General features: G+C 36.8%; 1 long non-coding RNA gene across 1 annotated transcript in view; it reads left to right on the plus strand.

Annotated features, from left to right (window-relative positions):
* The window catches only part of LOC141361385 (uncharacterized), a 142,338-nt gene extending 117,938 nt beyond the window's left edge, over positions 1-24,400 (plus strand). The window contains exons 2-3 of the long non-coding RNA XR_012367443.1: positions 18,735-18,908; positions 24,232-24,400. This is a non-coding gene — a long non-coding RNA (uncharacterized lncRNA). The remainder of the gene's footprint in view (positions 1-18,734; positions 18,909-24,231) is intronic.
* Positions 24,401-25,311: the final 911 nt, after the last annotated feature.

A 25,311-nucleotide genomic window follows, 5' to 3' on the forward strand; every position in this document is an offset into this window, starting at 1 on the left:
CCCACCCACTTATCTGTAATTGGTCTGAAGCGTGAGTGGGTCCCACCCATAGCCCCCACCTTGGAAAAATGAGGAATGAGTGTCTGTAGTCTTTCACACTCAATAGAGATACAGGATTTCCTTCTTTCAATGACGCAAAATGACGAAGTGCCTCACTGAAATCAGTATTTCTCCCCTCTCATGGGAAACTGAGGGAATGATGCACGACCATTCAAAAACATGACTGGGGTTCTAATGGTACAAAGCTTAATGCAAATGGGTGAAGTTTCCCTTTAATCTCTTGTAGAGCAAATGTCTTTCATAAGAAGACAAGGAAAATGTAAACAGCAATACTGATCAAAATACAACTTAAAAAGAATTCTGAATAACATACGCATTGCCCCACTTCTGTACCTCACACACCCTAGGGCCCTATAATAAATGCGAGGGCCTATAATAAATGCGAGGGATAGTTATTTTGCCTCAGCTCGCTTGAAACGCATAAAACTGAACAAATACATGAGGATTTGTGTTCGGACTTCAGTCAGATAGTAGAGTGCGTGCACGTGAGAGAGACATGGATGAGAGAGTGCATGTATCTTAGCGCTCCCAGTGAACGGAAATGTTGACAAAACTTACAAAATAACACTTCTTCGGTCACATAAGTCATGTGGGAACTTCTCGGAACTCAGTGCTTAGGGTCGAATTTCTTCATTTTTTTCGCTGACAAAATTCCGCAAAACTCTGCGTTAACAACCATAAACCTATGCAACCATGAACTGCGCTCTCTACAATGACGAGGAACTATCAGCAATGGATATTGATTTTTAGCCTTTTACTACTACATATATTTATGGAGATGAGAATTAAAAACCCACCCTGTCCAGCTATGATCAGCTGTCCGGCTGATCACATGACCTGCGTTCGCTTGCGGCATTAATAGGTGTGTTCGACTTCATGCGGCGCTGCGCAGACCGATCGGCGGCTGACTTGAAGCAGTGCATTCCGGTTAGTATTTTTGTCCGACTTAAGCTGGCGCTGCAGGTACGTGACTGTGTCATATGGTTTTTAAGTACCGCGAGAGCGTTTCGAGACTAGCCACCTGAGTTAGCCAGCGCAGTTCGCGAAGAGGAGCTGCACCGGCTGTAATGACGACACAGCTGTTTCACGATTGGTCGGATTCACCACATGACAACAATCACGTGTATTTCGCGTTTATTTTCACACCCTCAGTTGCACAAATGCTCACAAATCTGTATTTTTATAACAGTTAAAGCTATTTTCATGTAGTCGCGATGTTATATTGTGTCATCTTCCTCAAAATAAAATGAATAAAAAACGGAGACCCCAGTACATTGGTATTTAAATAATATAATAATAATAATAATGGCTTTTATTTATAATGCACTTTACATTTTTAAGAAAATCTCAAAGTGCTACAATAAAATCACAAAGGTGCTACAAAAGACATATTGAAGAAGGTCATAAAACACACAATTTATACAAACAGTAGTTAATAAAAACGATGATTAAAAAGTAATGAAACATTTAAACATTAAAAGGTTTCTTAAAAAGGTATGTTTTAAGATCCTTTTTAAAAATCTCAGTCCTTTGCAGTGTTGGGGAAAGTTACTTTTAACAGTAATGCAGTACACTATTAAGTTACTCCCCAAAACAGTAACTAATTGCATTACTTAGTTACTTTTCATGGAAAGTAATGCTTACGTTACTTTTAGTTACTTTTGCGTTACTTTTTCGTGGCTAAAGCTTGATCTCTTTCAGGCCTTGCAGGTGTTTTTATGACTGAAAAGTTCTGCATTCAGAAATTGCATATTTCATCACAAAAATGTTTAGCTCTGGCTTGCCATCTCAGTTTCTGACTCAAACTGTTTCCACACAGGCACAGAGAGTGCATACGTTTAGTTTAATTCAGTAAATATTTTTTAATCAAATTAATTAAACTAAAAAAGTAACTTGAGTTACTTTTTTGAAAAAGTAACTCAAATATTAATGTGTACATTTAAAAAGTAATGCGTTACTTTACTCGTTACTTCAGAAAAGTAATATTATTACGTAACTCAAGTTACTTGTAATGCGTTACCCCCAACACTGGTCCTTTGTGGGGCCCTCAAGTATTCGGGAAGAGCATTCCATAGGTTGGGAGCAGCAGCACAGAATGCTCTATCACCAATGGTGCGAGTCCTAGTCCTTGGGGGAAGGAGACGATGTGTGTTTGTGGAGCATAGGGAACGTGCTGGGATCTGTTGTGTAAGTAATTCTTGCAGGTAACTGGGGGCTTTTCCATGAATACAGTAATGTGTGAGGAGGGAAACCTTGTATTCAATCCGTGCTGAAATAGGGAGCCAATGTAATGATTGTAGAACTGGTGTGATGTGTTCGTATTTGCGTACTTTCATCAGGATCCGAGCTGCAGTGTTCTGAATGTTCTGAAGTTTTTTAATGCTCTTTACCGGGATCCCGATGAGAAGAGCATTACAATAATCAAGTCGTGAAGAAACAAATGCATGGACAAGTTTTTCTGCATCCCGTGTAGTTAATGTGGGCCGGAGTCTGGCAATATTTCTGAGGTGATGAAATGATGTCTTGCAAAGTTGCTTAATATGAGATTCAAATGATAAATGAGGATCAAACCTGACACCAAGATTTGAGACTGAAGATTTTAGTGGTATGACTTGGCCAGAAAAGGTAATGCAGGTTATGGTAGATGTTCTTATCTGATGTGGAGAGCCAATGAGGAGTGCTTCTGTCTTTGAACTATTTAACTGAAGAAAATTTTGATTCATCCATGTGCTTATTTCCTCTAGACAGGCAGTGATCATGGATGGTGATGAGTGATTGTCCATTTTTATGTACAGTTGTGTATCGTCAGCATAACAGTGGAATGAAATTCCAAGATGACGAATGACTGTTCCAAGAGGAAGCATGTACAGAGTAAATAAAATGGGTCCAAGAACTGAACCCTGAGGAACCCCACACCGAACAGCATGAGTAGAGGACCTCGAGTTTCCCATGGCCACAAATTCAGACCTGTCTGTGAGGTAGGACTCAAACCAGCGCAAAACATTATTATCAAGTCCAACAGAGTGATGTAGCTGGTTAAGAAGGATGTTGTGATCAATGGTATCAAATGCTGCTGAGAGATCCAGGAGGATAAGGAGTGATGGTGAGCCAGCATCAGCTGTCATCAGCAGATCATTTGTGACTCTCACTAGGGCTGTTTCTGTGCTATGGGCAGAGCGAAAGCCAGACTGAAACTTTTCATAGATATGGTTGTATTGCAGATGATCCTGAAGGTAACTAGCAACTACTTTTTCTAGCACCTTTGAAATGAATGGCAGGTTGGATATGGGCCTGTAATTTGCAGGGGATTTAGGATCAAGATTGGGTTTCTTGAGTAGTGGTTTAATTATAGCAGTTTTGAGAGTGTGGGGGCATGACCAGACTCCAAGGATTGCTGTATAATCATTGTGATGTGTGGACAGAGATGGGCATAAATACATGGAAATGTATTTCAAATACAAATACAAAATACTGTGTCGAAAAATGTATTTAAATACAAATACAAAATACTGTGAGGAAAAATGTATTTAAATACAAATACAGTATTTTGTATTTTGAAAATACACAAAATACATGTGAAATTGGTGATTCTGTGCAAGTATCCCTATTAGACTGAAATCTATCTGGGTCTATTTCTGAATGCCAAAAAGCATTTAGATGTGTGCAACTACTTAGAAACTTTCATTTTATTTTACGTACCTCTTGCTTTCCCCTGCCCTGTAAAAAATAAAAAACTAGAAAAAAAACTTGGTAACACTTTACTTGAAGGGGTGTGCACAAGACTGACCTGACACCCTCACAATCACAACACGACACGCGTCACGAACACGAAGAAGACTCCATGCACATCCATGACAACTGCCATTAAGTGTCATTTACTCAATCATGTAACCCCTAATGCAAAGATGACATTGTTTGAGATATCTTTGTTATGACAACTTGACACATAAACCAATACAACACAACTTGTTATAAATTATAAACAATAATTATCAAACTTAAGAAACTTTTGTGGTTTAACATTACATTAAACCATGATTTAAATGGCATTAAGTGTTAATACTATGTCAAATATTATTAATACTCGGTCAAATAAACATTATGAACTGAAGAATATAAGAAGAGTATTAACACTTAATGACATTTTAATGACAAATTATATTTGTATCACTGGTAAAAAGTGGTCAGTTATGTTAAAAATGACATAATTGAACAAATGACACTTAATGACAGTTGTCATAAACATCCATAAAATCTCCTTCATATTCATGACGTGTCATGTCATGATTATGAATGTGTCATGTCAGCCTTATGAACACCCCTTCAAGTAAAGTGATGTTTTATAAAAACATCATAAAAACTTTTTCATTTGTCGTCAAAATGACCCACAACCTAATCAGTTTATATGTTAAGAAATCCATGCATTTACAAACGTCTCACGAGACAAATTATTCGGCAAACTAATTCCTCTCATTGCTGCTTTTTGATGGTTTTGAGAACAATTACTCACGAGTCGGCCTCTGTCATTTCACAGAATTATACAATGGAAAGCACGTCAAGCATAAAAGCCTTTTAGGTTTACACAGTTTTTCAATATTTTACTATGTTCTTACCTGATGAATTAATACATGCCTATCTTTTTTCAATACTGTATGTGCACTTAATCTTTGCACAGCATGTCATGAATGTGTTAGCATTTAGCCTAGTCCCATTTATTCCTTAGGATCCAAACAGGATTGAATTTAGAAGCCACCAAACACTTCCATGTTTTCCTTATTTAAAGACTGTTACATAGTTACACAAGTAAGTATGGTGGCACAAAATAAAACGTGATTTTAAAGTGAATAAAAAATGAGAACTATATTCTATGGCGGAAGAGCACTTAGTTTGCAGCACTTCAACCTCTGGCGCAGTAACATCATCATCACTCCTGTGAAGATGTTACTGCGCACTGAGGTCGAAATGCTGCAAACTATGTGCTATTTCTCCATGCATTGAAAAAAGATAGTTATGTATTAATTTGTCTAAGTTGAGGTAAGAACATAGTAAAATATAAAAAAAATTGTGGTTTTCAAAAGTGTAGACCAATTTGTCAGCGTTCCACACTCTGTCTCAGTCGTGCAATGTGCAAGTGCAACTGTAGCGTGCAACTGCCTGCCAACGTGCAAGTGTGAATTTGAATTTCCTTTTGCGACAGTTATAACACAAATCACATCACACCCAATAACTCAATCGCCTTTGCTTTATTTCCCACTCCAACATTTCAATTATTGCCCACTAAAAGCTGCACAGATATATTTGCTTACCTGAACTCTGGTGTCTGGTCTGAACTAGTTGATGCATGAAAACAGCACCCTCACTGGTTGACTGGCTCAAAGTATTTTGAGTATTTTAAAAATACAAAAATACTCATCTTAAATGTATTTAAATACAAATTACATTTCATTTTTTTCAAAGGCTTTAAAATACAAAATACAAAATACTATTTTGTATTTCAAATACGTATTTTAAATACATGTATTTGAAATACTGCCCATCCCTGTGTGTGGACTAAAAGAAGAGATGTTTGATTTTATCAGTGCTGTAGGGAAGGGGTCAAGGGCACAGCTGGAGGGTCTCATTCCTCTAATAATGTCCTCAACCTGAGATTGTGCAACTTCTGGAAAACTGCCCCACCGCCTTGTAATTCCAGACTGCGGTCCGGCAGTTAGAAGAGGTGGAGGGGAGTGCACAGCAAGAGATGAACGAATCTTGGCTATCTTTGTCCTAAAAAAAGCCATAAATTCGTTACAATCTTCATCTGAAGATCCTGTGAGCGGAGCAGTTTGCGGTTTGAGAAGATGGTTTATGGTGGAGAATAACTGTTTGGAGTTTCCATGACTGTTTTGAATGATGCGTGAATAATGTTCAGACAGTGCAGCTTTGATGAGTTTTGAGTATGATTTTTGGTGATCACGATAAGCCAGTTTGTGAACTGTAAGCCCAGATGCTGTATACTGTCGCTCCAAGGCTCGTCCAGCTGCCTTCATTTTCCGCAGGTCACTTGTGTACCATGGTGCCGAGCATGCAAACGAAATTGTTCTAACCTTAATGGGTGCATAATGATCCAAAAGGCTGCTCAGAGTGTTATTGTAGACTTCCACGGATTCAGTGACTGATGATGTATTTGCAAATTTCTGATTTTGGAGGCTTAGAGTCAGGTTTTCTGAGTTTATGTTTTTTAGGTTTCTAAAGCGCATTATACGCTTTGGTTTGGTATAAGAGCACAGAAAAGGCAGCTCCATGGAAATGATCTTATGGTCAGACACACCCAGATCATACACAGTTGGTGGACCAAGAGAGGCAGATTCTGTAATCACCAAGTCGAGAGTGTTCCCCTTAATATGTGTAGGGACATCTACATGTTGTATGAGGTTTAGGCATTCCAGTAGCTGTAAAAATTCAGAGGCAAAGTGACAAGTAGGGTTGTTGACATGTATATTAAAATCTCCAAGTATTAGTATATTTGAAGAAGTTGTACAAAAAGTTAAAAGAAAATTGTATAACTCTGAGATGAAGCCTGTGTTTGTTTTGGGAGGTCTATAAATTAATAATATTGTCATTGGGAAGGGGGGCTTGCAACTAAATGCAAGACATTCAAAGGAGGACAACTCTGGAATTGTCAAAGGGGACAGCTCTAGGTGACTATGGTAAATCACAGCTAGGCCGCCACCCCGTCCTGTGCACCGCGCTTTTTGAAGATATCAATATCCAGGGGGGCAGGTCTCATTTAGAACAGAATAAACATCTGGTTGTTGCCAGGTTTCTGTGAGACACATTATGTCCAGTTTTTTTCCCTGAATATGATCATGTATAATGCACAATTTATTTGTTAGAGATTGTGTATTGAACAGTTCAATTTTAATGTTTGATGAGGGCGTACACTTTCGTACTGGCCGAAGTACAGTCTGATCCACCACGCGTTTCCTATCCAGGCCTGTGTGAGGCGCTGTGCTATTAATCCACAGGGAGTCAGTGTTCCGATGACGTGGAACAGTTGCGACAGTGCGCACAGCTGTCCAAACAGAGGGAATGACGTTTCCAGATCGGGAGTAAACAAGCCTTTGCCGAGAACCTCTATGGATATAACGAGGTCGACGTAAGAGTCCAAGTTCTTTGATGCGTGACATACACGGAGGAGTATAGTGATAGTTGTATTGCAGCAGTTTGTTGGCGGTGTACATCATTTTGCCTGTCACATGAGCTTCGCGGCTGTTGCTAGCCGTTAGCCAATGCCTCCAAGGCAATACAGTGAGCAAAAGAAACAAGCTCAGCATTCAAAGTCTTTCATAGAGTGACTAAAGAGTTTCAGGCCAGTATAGTGAGGACATCCAAATCAACAGTAGCCGTGTCCAGTTGACTAACGTTACACAGCCAGCCGCTAGCACTTTGCTCGTATCCGCTGATATCCAGCCGGTAGCATCCAGCCGGTAGCATCCAGGTGAGTAAAATCGGCACAACAGATACTGTTACAGATACTGTTACTGTTAGTATTAAACTTAAAATTATAAATTTATAGAAATGGAGTGGAGTGGAGAAGCGGCGAACAGACAGCGCCTGCGTCCTCTCCCTAAGTGTCTGTTCTACTTGTCGCCAATTCATGTTCAATTCAGCTTCTTTGATCTATGACATGACTATTTCTTTGGAGTGTCATAGCAGATCAATTGTCAGATGCTGGCCAACAACTCACCAGGCCTATATGCTTATGTTGAACTTTATTCTTGTAAAAACAGATGCTGTAAGCCTCTTCAGTTCCACTCATGCTCATACACGGACATTCAAAACAGTATAATTCACTTTTTATGTAGTTTACATCTTACAAATCATGTTTAATGTGATTAAGCAAGCAAACGGCACGTGATCAGCCATGCCTGACGTAAATGCAGCAAACTACGGGAACCACAGCGTGTCCGACTTCACGTCTCCGTTTACAGCTCCTCCCCACCTGCACGCGCCTAATCTCGCAGATCGGTTACATCCAGCCACAGCCGATGTCGAACACACCTATTAGCACGCGTCTCGTCCAAACGTCAGACTGGTGGTCGCTGAATAAAACTCCTACAAATACCACGGAATCACGGAACAACGTCAGCATTATTTAAAGGGGCGGTGAATTTGTCGATTTTATTGTTTTATACTGTTGTCTGATGTCTACTTATGATGTTGATGATGTTGATGATGATGCGTGGTTTTTACATTCAAAAACATCAAAAGCAATAAGTAATAGGCTATTTTGTAACATGGATTAGTGGCTCTCTGGAGAAATGGTTCGTTTGAAGGGGCGGGCCGCATTGAAGACCTGAACGTAAACACCCACTGCTATGATTGGACAGCTTCATTCCCCGTCATTACACGTGGGGAAATGTTTTAAAAACATTAATGTGATAAAAATAGCAGCCGAACACAAATATGTTTGAGCCACAAAAGATTCTGGGTGCTAAAGATGATACACAAAAATGACAATACGTATATTAAAGTAGAAACAAAACTCGACGTGACTAAATAACCGTATCAAACACAGTAAGCGTGCATCAGAATCTAAACTGCGACTAATAAATCCTTATCAATAATTTTGTATATTTCTATTGTGCTTGTGAGGTTGCCTTTACATTCACGTAATGCTAAATACCACAGTTATATGATAAAAATAAGCTTTGTTGAGTGTTTGACCTTTCAAACACAACTCGCCTACATTACCGTATACAACACAGTAAACAGGCATCAGAATCTAAACTGCGGCTGATAAATCCTTCCTTATAACTAACTTAGTATATTTCTACCTTTAAATTACAGCCGTATTGTTAAGTGTTGTACCTTTATTAATCGTTTAATGTTTTTAGTAGGGATGCACCGATACCACTTTTTCCATCTCCGATCCGATTCCGATACCTGAATTCTGAGTATCGGCCGATTCCGATACCTGCCGATCCGATACTACTGTATTTTTCTTGAGCAATTTAAATTACACCCAGACACACACACAGACACACGCACACTATATATAAATGTGTATAGTGCTTTCTGCTAAATCTAGCATAATATAATTATATAATATATCATTATAATGTTAAGGTAAAAACCAATAATTTAAAATGATTTACAAGTTACAAGAACATTAGTAATTATTAACCATGGCAGTGTTTAGGAGAAAATAAAATAGGTACGTGTGATCAAATAAGTATGCTAAATATATTTTCCTTAATTGCACAAAAAGTCACAGTAAAAAAGCTTTAGTGTGCAGATGGTTATTTTGGGAATTATGCACTTAACCGGACCTTTTATGCACATTTCGGGTGCAGAATTGATGCGCCTAAATCATATTGAGTGCGCATTCTGCGCAATACTGTGCTTCCTGGGTGCAGCATTGATGCTCTAGAAGCGTCCTCACACTCACATGGGATTCCTCGCAATGGAAAGTTACGTTCATAACTATTAAAACACAAAGAGATTTGATGCATCGTGTGCTCAGCACATACTGAATTGCATCCATCCAACAGCTTACTGAGACTTTATAAAATAAGATCTTTAATAAAGCCTAACGTTACAATTATTGTGTGTGTGTGTGTTGAATGACGCGTTTTCATCCATCCGCTTCTCATCAGTGGATTAACTCAGTTTGCAAGTAAGTTACAGTGTTTCTGTGAACATTAAATGTGCATTTGTTCCTTCACATGAAGCTATTGAGTGTAAGTTGACTTTGATTATAGTCCATAAAAACGTTTATGGTGCTTTTATAATACTTTGTCGTTTTAATCGCTTGTCAGTGACAACCATGGGTAACGTGCAGTATCGGAATTGGATCGGTCCTGTTAGTCCGATATCCGATCCAGCAAAAAAATACCGGATCGGCCCCGATACCGATCCAGAATATCGGATCGGTGCATCCCTAGTTTTTAGTAAATTAAAACAGTCAAACAAACGTGTTTAGACACGGATGTTACAACAGGACATATCAAGCAATTTCTTTTAACAAAGCAATAGTGAAACGCAGTAACTTAAATAAAGTAAAATTTCTTACTGTGTATACTGCAGCTGTGTCATTGTTGTCAGATCCAATATAAGTGGTGCTTTTAATCACAGTCTCTCTGCAAATCCAGCATCGACTTCTTTACAAATGAATCAGTGTACACAACTTTAACAAACACTCCCAACATGAGCTGGAACTTCTTCAAAAGCAAACATTATCCACGCATATTGCTAATGTTATGTTCCAAGTCTCCGAATTGAAGTATTTAGCTTCTGTGTTGTTCCCACGCGGTTCTTCCACAACCGAAAATGCGTTTCCATGGTATCATAACAGATCACGGCGTCAAAAAAAAAGTCTTTCAGAATAAAAATTATTTAAAAAGTCATTTTGGTTACATTTGTCAATCTTTAAAGACATGTTTACTTGTTGAGACACACGTGTGTCACGCGAAGCTGTGGGCGGGGCTACAAAAGTAGACGTGTCCTTTTGGTTATGGGGAGGTGTTTCAATTCTACTTTGACGTCATAGATTTCCGAATTCCACACTGGAGTGTTTAGCTGGCTTGGTGCCAAAAACGGTTATATTTCAGTAGCACGGACATTTTCAGTTCTGAAACTTGCAGGATGATGACCTCTTATATAACAAATTATCAAGTTAAAATTGAGTTTTTGATTCACCGCTCCTTTAATCTTATGACCAGTGTTCGTAACAGCTGCGTATGCATACGGTTAGCCTAAAAGCTATTTGAAGCTCCATAAATACAATGGCAAGCAGTTTTATAGGCATTCGCGTTTTCCATTTGGACCACCAAACTTTCTTAGCTATGGTTGCACGCACATATAGAGCACTGTGTTAACACTTTCAAAGTATATGGCAATATTAAAAGATGCTTTGAAGTTTAAAACTTACCAGAGCAGGCTTGCAGCGCTCCGCTCTGCTAGTGGGGGGAGGGGCAATGCACGGGCTGAAGGCAGCGTCTCCAGCAACAAAGAGCTGCCTGTGGACACCTGTCTGTAATTAATGCCGCGTATCGGCTGATGTCAATACATTTAAAACCTGCTAAAATCGGCCCGATGTATTGGCCGGCCGATGTATCGGTCGATCACTACTACAGAATTACACTAACTTTACATTACCATAACAAATGTGTTTTATATACACAAAGTTAACACAACCAGGGAAGAACTAGCAAACAAAAAGTCAAGGGTCAAGAGTCCAACTAAAACAAACACTAATCAACACCATGATGACTTTAAATGAAACAAATCATCAACATCTAAGTGAATTGTGTTTTCTACAGCAATATTTTTACAGAACATTCAGAAATAATGTTTTATGGGGTGGTTTCCCAGACAGGGATTATCATAAGCCAGGACTAGGCCTTAGTTTAATTATGAAATATATATTGTTTTAACAAACACACCTTACTAAAAACATTACTTTTTGCATTTTAAGGCCAAACAAAGGGCATTGATGTATTTTAAAATATGTCAGTGCAAGTTGTTTTCAGTTTGGACAGCTATTACATTTACTTTAGTCTAGGACTAGTCTAATCCCTGTCTGGGAAACCACCCCTATAAATTTTAAAATAATAAAATGCAATGTTTCTCTATCATCAGTGTTGGGGCTAGTTACTCAAAAAAGTAATATATTACGTATTACATATTACTCTCAAAAATAGTAATGCCTTACTTTACTTTATTACTCCCTGGAGAAAGTAACTAGTTATATTACTAGTTATATTACTAGTTACATTTTTTTTCTGGACAAGAATGTTTATTTGTGCAAACCACGGCCAAGAAAATGCTGGCTTCCTTACCCGCTACCGGACGCGGGGCACAGCGTTCGGAGAAACATTAAAGAGTGTGCACTTAACCGTCAAGTTATTTTCCTTCCATTGAACATAATAAAATAATGACTGAATCTCCACCCGTCGAAACTAGCTTTCTGTTGCTGGGAACCTTCCTCTGAAAAAGAGCTTGCCGTTGTTGACGCTTCAATTTTCCCGATCTGTCTTTGAGTGTGCCGCTGCCGCTCTGTGCTGCTGGCTGCCGGGTGTCGACCAATCGGTGATGGTAAATGATACCTCATGCCAAACTTAGACCAATCACTGTTCCATTCACGCCCTCCTGCCCTTCCCTTTTGTTCTCTGTGTTTTGTGCCTTGTGTGATGAAGGTGCTACTGGCGAATGTAACTCAAGTAACTAGCTTGGGAAAACTGTAATAATATTACCATTTTCAGACGGGTAATGTCTTACACTACTAGTTACTGAAAAAAGTAATATTATTACAGTAACTAGTTACTTTGTAACTAGTTACACCCAACACTGTCTATCATATGGCTGGACGATATGGCCAAATTTTTTTGCATGATATACTTCTCCATTTCGGGCTATGGTATAAAGCCGATAACGGTATGCATATTACAAAAGCCTCAAGAAAAACAGCCAAGAATGCCTGCAATGGATGTCTGAACCATAAACAAACCTCTGAAAAAAAAATTGGACAATGAAACCTTCTCCTATAAAACTATATCATATTTAAAATAAAAAAGAGATAAATATATTAATGTTCACCTTTAATTTGTGTTTATCCTTCATACAAAAAAGTGATATCACTGTCCAGTAAAACAGACTTTCAGGCTCAGTTTAATAATATTATAAGTGCCCCCTGAATGTCGTTCAGTAATAAATGCTGTAATGCAGGGCTCTCAAACTCAAACAGGCTTGGGAACATTTCTGAGATCGACATCTCATAGGAGGGACAAAGAGCTATTTTAACATTAAAAAGCACAATTATTCATTTTACATTTATAAACTATTAAGTATTTTTTGCCACCGGGTTGTGTTTCTGTTTTGATATATTATGGATTTATTCTGTCACAGTATTGACTTTCGTAGTTCCATCTGTGTTAGTCTATAGTTTTGATCAATTTGCTATTATAGTAATATGTGGAGAAAATATAAGTCAATGTGACCCTAAAATAATTGTAGTATTTAATGTTACATACTGTAAGAAAAATAAAAATTACTGATCTACTTGTAATTGCTTAGCAAGCTAGATAGTGAAAAATTATAAATTTATTTCATGATAATCAAATATTTTTTATACAAAGATGACGGTGTTGACATGTTATGGTTGTCACAGTAGCAGTGTCCAAAAATATGAAGAAGTTTAAGAGAAAATATCAAAGATACAGGAGCTTGAGTGATCTTGAAACATGCAGAAGAGCTGAAGGTTTGAAAATGGGGTCCTCAGGAATGCAGTTGACCCTGTAGTTATCTGATTTTATTGCTTTTTATAAATATCTGACGGTGGTGACGAATATGTGGGACACATTTTAAGCAATCACAAAATAATAGTAAATATTGTTCAATACTCACTGTTTGTAGTTTTTAATGCATATTACAATGTACTCTTTCATGTGGTAAATATATTATTCAATTCAATTATTACTTTTGGCTTTTTTAATCAATTTGAAATGATTATCTCTTAACCGAGGACAGCTGATTTTGTAGGCAATGGGCCAGCATATAATCATTAAATTAATAAAAAATGAAAATAAACCTATAAAAGAACCTTACATTTGTGCAAAGGACCCCCTGATTATAACATTGATTCTTTTTCTTCATGAAAATTTTATTAATTTCCAACAGAATTTTTCTTAGTGGGACATGTTTTTGCCAAAGTTTCAAGAATCAGTGATTTGATACTAGACATTTAATTATATTTTATATATATATATATATATATATATATATATATATATATATATATATATATATATATATATAACTCATAACCAGGTGACACATGCAGCAGCATACATACTTGTATCTTTTCTCCTCATCTTTATTATTTTCTAACATTGGCACTTCCCACCTCTATAATGGGTTTATAGGTGCACTGGAACAATCCTAAAATGCATTAAACTTTCATTTACAAAGACGTGAAAGTCACCGAGTGGTCAGGGGTGTTTACTGGTATGCTCACACAAAAATCACTGCAAAAGATGCTTTCCAACAGCTGTTTTATCGTAGTTTTTGTCCAACTCCATTGACTTGTATTAGATGTGCTGTGAGGTACGGTATTACTCCACCGCCGGGAACTTTGTTTCTATTCTTGCAATTGGCAATGGCGGAGTAGCGCCACCAACTGGGCTGGAGTGTCTATTATTCAAGCTCTCAATGGAAGAATATACGGATGTGAGACGTTTGGAAAAACAGGTCCACAAGTTTACAACGACTGTTTAAAACACCTGTTGGAAAGCATCTTTTGCAACGATTTTTATGTGAGCATATCAGTACACACCTGACCGCTCGGTGAGTTTTACGTCTTTGTGGACGAAGGTTTGGTGCATTTTGGGAAGGATTGTTCCAGTGCACCTATAGACCCATTGTGGAGGTGGGGGGTGATACAATAAACACCCAAAAGTTTTCGGGCCAGCATCATATGTCCAAATTTCAGTCAAAACCGTTCTATTTCATCATAAACAATCTGAAAACAGGCCTTTAAGTGTAAAATACTGATCTTGTCCTTTAACTACAAGACACCACACGTTTAATAGGGAAGTAGCCCCTTGACCCGTGTTTAACATGCGTTTTTACATGTGACATGTGAACGGCCACAGGACGCCGTGATGTATCGAAATATCGGAAATGTGTTTAGAAACCATATCACTGTTATCAAAAAATATTATTCTGCGAGATATATTGATCTTGAATTATTGTCCAGTCCTACTCTATCATTTACATAACAAGCAAATAAGTCTATAAAACATTTGTTGTTTTAAACATTGTGTGAACATTAAAACATGACATTGACATAATGTTTGAAAATGGTAGAATCTAACATTCATCTAACGTTCAGACATCCAAGAAACATTCTTATAACATCAAGAAAACTGAACACTTTTTATGTTGGCAGAACGTTTTTGGGAACTTTCAGGGAACGTTCTTAGAACTTTTCTCTATTAGCTGAGAGTCAGACAATATCTTGTCCATTATGAACACAAACACTTGAGGAAATAAGATCAAGTATTCAGTGTGAGTCATGAACTCAATACAGATTTATGAAGAAATGTTCATGTGGTTTAGGACATCTAACACTAATAGTCAGCTGTGTGATGGATTTATTTGACATTTAAACACACAGTGTCTCAGTTACTGAGGGATTGAAAGAGGAACATTACATGAAGAGATGGAGGTTAGAGATTTGTGTTTGTAGTTTTGCATAATTCACATAAAGTCTCTGTTCTCTTTACAGGTTGATCAGTTGTGATATCACAGATGAAGGTTGTGTTGCTCTGACTTCAGCTCTGAGATCAAACCCATCACACCTGAGAGAACTGAATCTGTCTGAGAATAATCTCACAGATTCAGGAGTGAAGCTGATCTCTGATGTACTGAAGAATCCTGACTGTAAACTGAAGATACTGAGTTAAGATTGTGATTTGATGTTCAGAAAGAAATCACATATAGATTTTAGTGAGACTATATAGAGATCATAACATCTGTTATGGATTTATAGACACTAGTCAACATTAAAAGTGGATCATAAAAGTAAATCTTAGGGTGTTTTCAGACCTGTAGATCGATTGCTTTGTTTTGAAATCGGGGGTTTAATGGCTACAATGTTGGTTCAGTTCGCATACACAAGACAATGGGCTCTATCTTACACCCGGCGCAATGCAGCGCAATGCGCGACGCAAGTGTCTTTCGCTAGTTTCCACCCTAATTTTCACGTTTAGCGCCGCGTTGTGTAAATAGCAAATGCATTTGCGCCCCCTTTGCGCCCATGGGCGTTCTGGTCTGAAAAACGAGGTGTGTTCAGGCGCATTGTTGGCGCGTTGCTATTTTGAGGCAACTAAAATAGACTACGCCATTGACCAACAAAAACCTGCTCTAAAGTCTAAAGTCAATGACGCAATATGTTTTATGTTATTTAAAGAGCGCATTAGTAATATGCGCCTATAAACGGGAGGACAACGCGGGTTTGCTTATCACAAAGTACATAAATGCGCAGCAGCACAAAAATGCTTTTAAATATGAAAGATTAAAGGATTGAATTTAAGAGATTATTATTGAGTCTCTTGGACATATTTTAAATGAGGACTGATTATGAGACGTTAGAAGGCGCAAAGAGCTGCTTTACCTGCAGCCTGATAAGTAAATAAATGCTTTGCTTTAAACAAATGCGTCTGTTTTTAAATGTTTTTTTTTTAATGCTACCTCACGGATTTATTGTATATCATGTACCTGTGGATATGGCGGGATGAGAAACATTTGTAAGTAATGCTTAAAAAACTCTTTGCTAAAAAAAACCGCTGTCCAAAGTGCTGAAACGTGAGGAGAGCCGTTTGTAAATTATTTATCTCCTGTTTGTTACAAATAAATTATTTTTAGAGTACAAACCTTATCTTACATACTTGTAAATTATTTTTTGATGATATTGGATAGCTACACATTTAAAGCAATTGCAAGCCTGCTTTTTACTTCCATGACTAAAAGAAAACGGGTTTTAAAGGTTTTAATAAAAAAATAACAATTTCAATACAAGTGAAAAACAACACAATTATTTAACATTAATCTTAAACTGCGGATCTTCTACCTCCGCTTAGTTTTTCAGTTTACAAAGTCCGTCATCTATATAGGGATTAGACATAGCGCCAGCGCAACTTGCTTTTAAAGGGAATGAGAGCTGTGACTCTCATTGGTTTACTGCACGTTACGCCCAAAATACTCCCATTACAATAGGACCTACCCTTTTCGACCATGCGCTCGGCGCAAAAACGATTTTTCCCGTCGTTAAATTAGCAAAAGTGGATTCGGACACGCCCATTTAGACGTTGCGCTGTGCGCTTTAGACAATGCGCTTAGATCGTTAAAATAGGGCCCAATATTTCCAAATGAAGCAGACTTTGTTAATACAAGTCATGTGTGTGTAAACTTTCCTTTAATTGCTCAGAGTGCATCTGTTTATTTTCTGTGATTCTGCTTAAATTGTCTGTCAGGATTAGAGCCCGAAGCCATTTGTTTTGAGAATAATGGCTGGCTGATGAAGTTATTGGCTGGCTTGCCGGCTCAGCCAAAACCTAAATGACTGCTGCAGCCAAACTTTTCATAGCTGCAAATGACTGAAGCTGCCACTTACATGTCTACAGATGTATATGTTATACTGATTAACTAGATCTCAATCTTTCCAGGTAATGAGAAAATGAGACTGAGAAAAACTGTAATATAAACACACACTGTTATCAGTATTATTTTGGACAAAGTTTTGCACATTTCACTTCAATGTACACTGAATCATGCGTCGTGAATTAGCAATGTGGAAACGATGGTTTGTTGTGTGAAACCTGTTATTCACCTTATAAATAATGCAAATAATTATAATAGTATGTCACTGAGACGGTCTCTGAAAATCAAACTAAAGCCTCAAATCTTTTTGTGAGATAAAAGCATCACAGTTTAATTTCAAGCATTAATTTCACTATGATTTCAATCACTGACATGACATTACTCAGTCAATATTAAATATATCAAGTTCATATTTTCATAAAATGTTCTTTACATTATGTAGGATGATTTTATGTGGAAAACAGTAAATGACAAAGAAATACTTCAGCTGGGTTTTCACAGGCATGGTCACAATTATCTTTAATCTATGTTTAATAATGTTGCATTTTCTCTGATTATTTGATTACTGTACTGTATTTTTCAATTACATTTACATTGCACAATAAAATATCTTAGCTGCAGACATTGTAAGTATCTATAAATACTGTTTATTGTGGTCAAAACAATAGCAAAAGAAATAGTTCTGTATTATTAATTGCAGACAAAGATTTTGAATAGCTACAGTAGGTTGGATTGTATGTTTGGTGCGAAATGGGTATGGTGGGGGCCCGACCTCATATTCGTTCAAAGGGCCCAAAATTGCTAGCGCACCCCTGCCACAAACAGCACAACATATCCCGGGCATATTGTCATGTTGTTGTGAACCTCTTGTGAGTGTTTTATTGATCTTCATCTGGTAGTTGTGTCTGCTGTGATCATAGACTAAAGCAGTCCGCCCCTGCCGTGTTCACATATGACTAAACAAACTGTACCAAGGAGAAAAAGCAGCAGGTTTGGAAACAAGTTCAGGTCTGAAAATACCCTAAGATGTCCTCAGACAAGTATTGTTCAAAATTCAAAGACAGCATTTCTAAAAAGTTTTGGTCCACTTTAAATGTTGAATAGTGTATTTTAATTTAATCTCAGTAATGTATTTGATAACTGAAGCTGATTTTATTCAACATTCATCACAACACTTTAACTCTTACTGAAAGTCACAAACATAAAACATTAAAGTTGAATTATGAACAAAAGTAAAAAACAAAAATCATTCAGAAATAAAAATATAAGATTTAGTGATGTCTGATGAGAGAAATCTGATTTCATTACTGTATAAAAAAATAAATCACACAGTTAATATAAACATAAACTGATGAAGTTCATTTCCTTGTAAATCTCACTGATGTGTTTCAGTAAAACACAAACACACATAAATAAAACTAAAATGAAAATGTCAATGAACACTAAATGATGACAGAAAAAGAAACAAATTCAACTCACTGTAGATTTGATCTGTGTGTGAACAAACTGTGTGTCTCTGTTCTCTACAGGTTGAGTGGTTGTAATATCACAGATGAAGGTTGTGTTGCTCTGACTTCAGCTCTGAGATCAAACCCATCACACCTGACACATCTGGATCTGTCTTATAATAAACTAAGAGATTCAGGAGTGAAGCTGATCTCTGATGTACTGAAGAATTCTGACTGTAAACTGGAGATACTGTGGTAAGATCATCTCTCTGATAGTCACACATGTACTGAGGTTTAGTTAAACATAAACTGTATGAAAAAAACACACTAAAATGTAAAGTTTCTGGGCCCGGTTCCCTGATAACGTTCACTCTTAGCGCGCTAAGAAGACTCAAAAAGATATATCTTACCAAAGTTGTTTATGTTCCTAAGTGTGTTCCCCGAAGTGTCTCTTAGGAAGCTTCTTAACACGCTGCCTCTAAGTTCGGCATAACAATGTCGCTGTCCCAAGTGAAGGTGCTGAATTATTTGCGATCGATCGCTCAGGGATCGATTTTCCACTTCACGCAAAGGTGCATTACAATGTTAAGAAAGACAACACGTTATATACAAATGGAACATTACTCAGATTATTCCAGTAACATTTATTTTAACATGGTTTAAGTTATCAGTAAAGTAGACTAATAATTAATTTATCAAATTGTCAGTAATATAGACGAAGTGGGTATCCCTCTCTAATCATCCACCCTCATTATCCCGTTGTGCCACTTGTGCCACTTCTTGACATGGGTTTAACGACTTTTAAAAATGATGATATACACTTTTATACTAATGGTAAGGTACCTAACAATCAGAATTGATTGGCAAGCAGCTGCAGTTACTTCTGTTTAATGCGGTATTGCTTACCATTAATGTTTTCAATAAAAAGCAACCTAGTTAGATAGAGAATATGGTCTGAGAAGATCCAGCAGCTCCATAATGAGTTGTCTTGGGAGGCGATTTTTTTTTTTTAGCCACGTCAGGCAAAATGTCAAAAGGTTTAAGGGTTGACGAATAAAAAAATTGTTTCGGAGTTACCGGTGTTGTGTGGAAGTCTGTTCCCTATGTTTCCCTTTAGTGTAGTGTTTTTATAGCGTTTTTATCACATTATACGTTTATTCTTTTCATACATTGAAAGTTTTAATGGCTACTGAGATGTATATGTGTGCATTTATGTAATGTATCTTGACTGTTCTTGATTGTAAGTCAATTATTTTTACAGTATGAATCATATTATATGTATAATATATATTTTTTATGTAACAGTAGAGAAAAAAGAGCTATATGTTAAAAGACATAAAACTGTCAAATATGAAATATTAAAAAAAAATTATAATAGAATACATGATATTATTGCTTTTTAGTATAACCAATTGAAATCTTTAATCTTTCTAAATAAATTATAAATGTAACGTGATGAAAACGCTATAAACATAGAGGGAACAGACTTCAATGAGGAACAAACACCGGCGCCGTCTTTGATTCATTAGTTATAATGATATAAAGTCAACTACATAAATAGTCCTGTATCCATTGCAAACATATTTTATTATAAGTCTTAAAATGTCCATAACATAAAATCATTGTCAGCATACCATAGTTTGACTTGTACTGCGCTGTGCTGATTTATAAAGACTGCTGCACAGTGGCGGCGATAGTGTTTTGTGCTCAAACAAAAGCTAAGAGAGAGCTTACGAATGGTCCAGACCAACCTTACGAAAGTGTGACTTACAGAAGATATACTTAGCGTACAAACGTTTTGGGAATTGTGCCATAGAGTTAAGAGAGAGGTTAAAAAATAGGTTAAGAACTACTTAGCGATAAGAGCGTTTTGGGGAACTGGGCCCTGATCAGTAAGCAGATACATCAGCAGTCTCATGAATAATTATGATGTTGTGTTGTTAGATTTCCCCTACACACCTGACTGACTTAAGTTACATAACCGTGTAGACAACACACATAAGACATTTATCCTCACCGGGTGTCCACAGAAGACAAACACTGAAGAGTCACACAACATTTTGTCCATTATCTGAAAAATGAAAAAAATGAAAAACTATGAAAAATGTTTTATTCTTTGATGCATTATGATGTGGACGATTCTGAATCAATTCCCAAATGTCAAGAATTTATTTTTAAAAGTTATTTTACAAAATAATAAAGTGACGTTATCAGAACCAAAAGGCTGAACTCAACTGCTGGAGGGGTGCTGCACACGGACAGCTTGAGAGTGCGACCACACGAGCACCCACAGCAGAGCTTACACAAGCAGTAGAGAAAGAAAAAACAAATACATCTAGCCCTATTTGACTAATTCTACTCTGCAAGAAAACAAAATACATGTTGAATGATCTTCATCTGCCTTTTCTCTGTTCAGTGAGCGTCAGGAAGAAACAGCGCCTTTCATTTACGGACTCATCTGATGTGCTAATAGCGTTTCCAAAAACCTACCGCTAAATATTTAGATATAGATAAGAACATGAATATACTTCTGTAAAAATATGCACATCATTTATTATTCAGACGGAGGCGCTGGGTGCGCTGCATTAGATAAATACAGTAATACTGCCAAAATCACTGTGTATAATGATGATGATTAGATGATATGTCAGTTACAGTTACATATCGATATACCGGTTAACATATTAATTATATATGTAGATTCTGAATCAATTCATGAGGGTCGAAACGATTCCCACCCCTAATGAACACAAACACTTGAGGAAATAAGATCATGTGTTCAACCTGACAGACTCCAGTCAATGTCTTTGAATATGATTTAATCACGAACGAATCCTCCTCATCAGAAAGAATAAAAGAGTTTATATAAGATAGATACATGACAAAGTCACATCATTTATCTCTAATATGATTTATTCTTCATATCTGCAATTCAGAAACTCCTCTCTGTTACCATGCAGACAAAACCAAATTTCTTGATGACCTCAGCTTTAACAAGTCATGGGGTTTAAATTGAAATCATTTAACCACATATACTTCCTCTATTTCAACACATTTAGTTGTCAAAATCATACAGTACAAATGTTCAAACCTGTAAGAAAAAGACATGTTTAGTTATAATTAGTTATGATTCATTTCAATTTCCTTCACAACGTGCAACAAAACTCCTCTGTTAAAATGTCAGAAAATGTAGTTTTGTGTTTCTTTGATGAAATCTTTGCTGATATTATTGTGTATGAAGAGTTTTTCTCATCGTCGTGTTGTTTTTATAAAGATGATTAAAAACATTCATCCATCATTGACACTGCCCACTGCCCAAAGTGACGTCGGAATGACGTCTTTTTCATGTAATTTTTGGACGTCCGAATTCGGTACATAAAAGGGGTTGTTTTGTAATGCCAGGCGACGTCTTTTTTTCGACGTCTTCTGCACCTCTAAATGTTTACATGCTTAGGACCTCCGTGTAAGAAAAAAAAAACATGAAAAAAGCGAAATGAAATGATTGTCTCCGCACTTCACCTATCCATCGCAACACCGAACACTTCAGTCATTTCCTGCCGGCTGTGGGATTCAAACCACCGATCTCTGGGTTACAAGCAAGTCTCGCTAACCACTCGGCCATTTTGTATATAAGGCATACTTATTGCATTCATAACACGAACGCAACATTATGAGAATAGGTGAGAATATTTTCATTTTAAATTGTTAGTATATGGTCATATATTTTAATATAACGAACTACGCATTTAATTACAGATTTTTAATTGTACATTTAGATGCATTTGTATATAATTCAAGAAAGCAGAAAAAACAGTACTGTATAAATAATATAGACTATCCGTAAGTATTGATCATGTTGGTAACGTAGACTCACTGTGTTCCGTACACAACGATGTTTCGTACAGACGACCTTTAACTGCCAATAACTCAATAAATAATTTGAGATCACACACAAAATTTATATCTGTGTCATCCTCATTTCCCCACCTTTCATCCACGATCAGGAAAGAGAACCTCATGCAAACTGTTTCAGTGATTATTTAGTAAGTCTGCAGGGTGCGCATCTTGTGTTTGAAAACGGCCGGTGGGCAGGCTTACGCTAACAAACTGCAGCTTCGGGGGGAGACAAGTGGGGCAGCAAAAATGTGGATTTTGGTTTAATTTATGCTTCACACTGTATTTACGTTTTTATAAATTGAATGATATTTATCACAAACTGTTAAATATATTACCTTTTGTTGAAAAAAATATTTGAAATTGGAACATTTAATTTTTTTAAGTCAGTAGCGTCCGATGACTGTATAAAGCAGTGCTTCTCAATTATTTTCTGTCACGCCCCCCCTAGGAAGAGGTAAACATTTCGCGCGCCCCCCCCCCCCAACTCTCCGCCGCGACTGTAAATAGTATAATTTGCCTATAAAATTACACATCTGCAAAAATTGTATCCTTATTAACATTAAAGAAAACACAAAAAGAAAACACAAAAAAAGAAATATCGATCAACTTACAACAAAGAATAACTTTATTAACATTGTTTTTTAGTCTGTAACAGAAAAGACTTAAAATGCATCAATTTGCCTGAAATAAAAAAATCAATCCTTATTTAAAGTATAATATTTTTTGACCATTTGATACTGAAAAATTAAATATAATTAATAAATAACACAAGCAGTTTACAGCGTGATTGGGGTGTAATGTCTTTAAAAATCACTTCCTGAAAAAGTATTTTCCCTGGGGTCTCGCGCGCCCCCCCTGGTGTCGCTTCGAGCCCCCCCTGGGGGTCCCGCCCCACTATTTGAGAAGCACTGGTATAAAGCCAGTCGGATAGCACGTCTGTCGTTAGTCTACGTTACAATAATGCTGATGTTTGTAAATAAAACATTTTTTATAGGCCTAATCATGTAATATACACATAGGCCTGTCATAGACGTCCAAATGACCTCCAAAGAATTACCCAGTTCAAACGTCAAATGTTGCCCGTAAATATGACGTCCAAGTAGGGTCATCGTTGGACCAAATAGTGGACCTAGTTTGGACGTCGAATAGATGTCCAGAATTGGTCATGGACCGACGGACCCAATATAGACACGATCTGCACGTCTATTCGACGTCCTGTGTTTAGAGGGTGACACACACATTAATAATGTTTTTTATAGATTGAGTGAAATTGATCTTTAAACACTGTAACATCTTTAAATGTAAGATCAGAGTTATGTTATCTCCAGCTGATATTCCTCCTGTAATAGAGGAAGATTTTTACATCAAATACCTGATGAGAATTACTGAAGAACTTTTCTCTATTAGCTGAGAGTCAGACAATATCTTGTCCATTATGAACACAAACACTTGAGGAAATAAGATCAAGTATTCAGTGTGAGTCATGAACTCAATACAGATTTATGAAGAAATGTTCATGTGGTTTATCTAACACTAATAGTCAGCTGTGTGATGGATTTATTTGACACACAGTGTCTCAGTTACTGAGGGATTGAAAGAGGAACATTACATGAAGAGATGGAGGTTACAGATTTGTGTTTGTAGTTTTGTATAATTCACATAAAGTCTCTGTTCTCTACAGGTTGAGTGATTGTGATATCACAGATGAAGGTTGTGTTGCTCTGACTTCAGCTCTGAGATCAAACCCATCACACCTGAGAGAACTGGATCTGTCTTATAATAAACTCACAGATTCAGGAGTGAAGCTGATCTCTGATCTTAAAGATGATCCACATTATAAACTACAGACAGTACGGTGAGTAGAGCTCACTTAAATAAATGTTTAAAGTAAACTCATGCAGTGTCATTTAAATCCTAGAATATAAATATTAGAAATAAATGTAAATTGATCTGCTGCTGTTATAGGCTGTGTATCCTTTAAACCCAACAAACAGAAAATATGAAGTGTACATGAACAACACTTGATGCTTTGTCATATAAACACAATAAGAATTCAATCCAATGTCTAAGTCTGTTTACTAACTGTGATGTTGAGTTTGTTCACTCCAGGATTTAATACTGTGATCTTACTCTTCTTACACATTATATATGATGTTTGTTAATGGGGTTTGTTTGATAGGCCGACACCTCTATAGTTATGCACACTTGACTAGATGTTCATCTTAAACTCTTTTTATAACAACTTATAACAACAGAATACAGACAGAAATAACAACACAAACACAATATATACACAACAGATAAACACAAAGTACAGATGATAAATGATAGAGATGAAGATTAGAAAAAAGAAGAGAAAGTCAACTCTTAAAATCTGATGGACACTTCACACAACTCTCTGTCGAGCTTTGACATTGATGCTGTTTCTCTTTATTTACACGACTGTCAACCTCCAGGACTTTAAAAATAAAGCATCACCTTCATTTTCTTACTGTTTGTGTGTGAACTCATAAAACTGTCAGTGTGTCATTATATTATACTACATACATATCAATACATTCATCTCTTACATTGACATCAAATATTCAGAGGAAATAGATGAAATGTGTTTTTGTATTGTTGTAGCTCATGTGTATGTGATAAACAGATTGTTGACATGTTTATTATGTTGAAGATTTCATTTCTATCACTGACTGACAGCACTAATAGTTTGTTTTTCTGTCTCTTCATCTGACACTGATGATGATCTCATATCTGATTG

This window comes from Misgurnus anguillicaudatus, chromosome 24, assembly GCF_027580225.2.
Source record: "Misgurnus anguillicaudatus chromosome 24, ASM2758022v2, whole genome shotgun sequence".
Lineage (NCBI taxonomy): Eukaryota > Metazoa > Chordata > Actinopteri > Cypriniformes > Cobitidae > Misgurnus > Misgurnus anguillicaudatus.